We start from the raw sequence: 1,690 nt of genomic DNA, 5'->3' as shown, positions 1-1,690 counted from the left end.
GCACTATATTACTTAATTTAAATAAATTTAATTTCATGATATACATCAAATGTGGTTTTCCAGTCTCAATGATTACATCTTATGATGTAAGAGTGAATGTACAGAATAAGTTATGCACTGAGTAAGTAGCTTTAACATTTATAAATGATGCTTTTTTCCCCCAAGGTTAATTGGTTACCATTTCTTTTCACTGATATGTTGTTTCCACTTAGAAACTGCATAGTGTGAGTAATTAGGAGCACAGACACTGGCCTTAGATAGATCTGATTCATGTTCCAGCTCTAAAATATACTCACTGTAAGAATTGGGATTCAATACTATTAGTTTCAGTGTGCTTTCACTTCTTTCTAAAGTGGAAGAAATAATAGCACTTATTTTAGTGGATTAAATGAAAATATATTTAATATAAACACATATGAATTTCCTACCTCTTGATTGACAAGTATTGAATACTTAAAAAGAAGGTAATTATTTTCTGTTGTTACAGATTTGAAACAGGTTACATGGAATACCAATTATGTGTGTCTATAAAGAAGTTTTGCACCTCTTTTAGAGGCCAAAATGGAGGTAATTAACATGAATTCAGATAAATGTCTACTTTGGGGAGGAGGGGGAAGGAAGAGTAAGCCCACAGTAATAATAGGCAATAATCATTGAGCTCTCACTATATAATACTTTTCATTATAAGCACTTTACATGAATTAGCTCATTTAATTTTCACAATAATTATGTGAGGTGCTAATTCCCATTATGCCTAGTGTATATGTAAGAAGGAGAGAAAGTTTAATAGTAGAGCACTGCACAACTAATACAGGAGTAGCAAGGGTTTGAATCCAGGGAGTTTTGACTCATGGATGCAATCTCAGTAATGGCAAGGCAAGTGTGTTAAGAGATTTTTTCATATTGGGTTATACATCTCCTTTTTTAATATTCTTGAACACATTTATTTTTACATTAAGCAAAAATGTATGAAGTAACACATTGTCAAATATCTGAGAAATCTTAAAAATTTTAGGATACCCACATAAGTACCATTGTTAATAGCCTAAATATACACAAACTTAACCTATTGAAAATAAAATGAAATTTCTATTTTCCACATAGGTGGTATATTTGTGCTTGGCAAGGTTGTTGAAATTCCTGGGTTTTGAGCACTGTCTTATTGATGATATGTTTTACAGAGTTTTATCATGGTGTTCTATAAGCCCACAGTTAGAAAAATCACAAGTAATTTTTACTAGAGCAAAGATTTTCAGGCACTAATCCATGTACTCTGTGTTTGACAATTTCAGTTTCATAACTGATAAAGATAAAGAACATACTGAACAAAATGAATTTAAAAAATTATTTCTTATGAGTCTTGAATCTACCCAAAATATGAAATCATAAAGTGACTTAATAGAAATATTTAATTCCAGCATGCAAACATGAATATCCTCTTCCCAATATGTCAGTTCCAAAGATAGTGGCAAATAGAAGAAATAACATACCCCTGTGACACAAGCTCCTTCTACTTGGTGTGGTGAACAGCTACAATTTCCTTGCTTGATTCCATTACTTGGATCTTAAGTTAAATGACAAACAGAGAAAAATGATATTGGCAGTATGAATCAGCCAATACTGAAGACTTTTCTTTGCTTGGTAGGTAGAACCTTTGTCCAGATGCTATCCAAGACATTTTAATCAGATA

This window comes from Marmota monax, unplaced genomic scaffold (genome assembly GCF_021218885.2).
Source record: "Marmota monax isolate L192 unplaced genomic scaffold, Marmota_monax_Labrador192_F-V1.1 WCK01_AAM20220418_F8-fsc00034, whole genome shotgun sequence".
NCBI classification, from domain to species: domain Eukaryota; kingdom Metazoa; phylum Chordata; class Mammalia; order Rodentia; family Sciuridae; genus Marmota; species Marmota monax.
The sequence above is the reverse complement of the archived record's forward strand: the minus strand, read 5'-3'. Positions refer to the sequence as shown.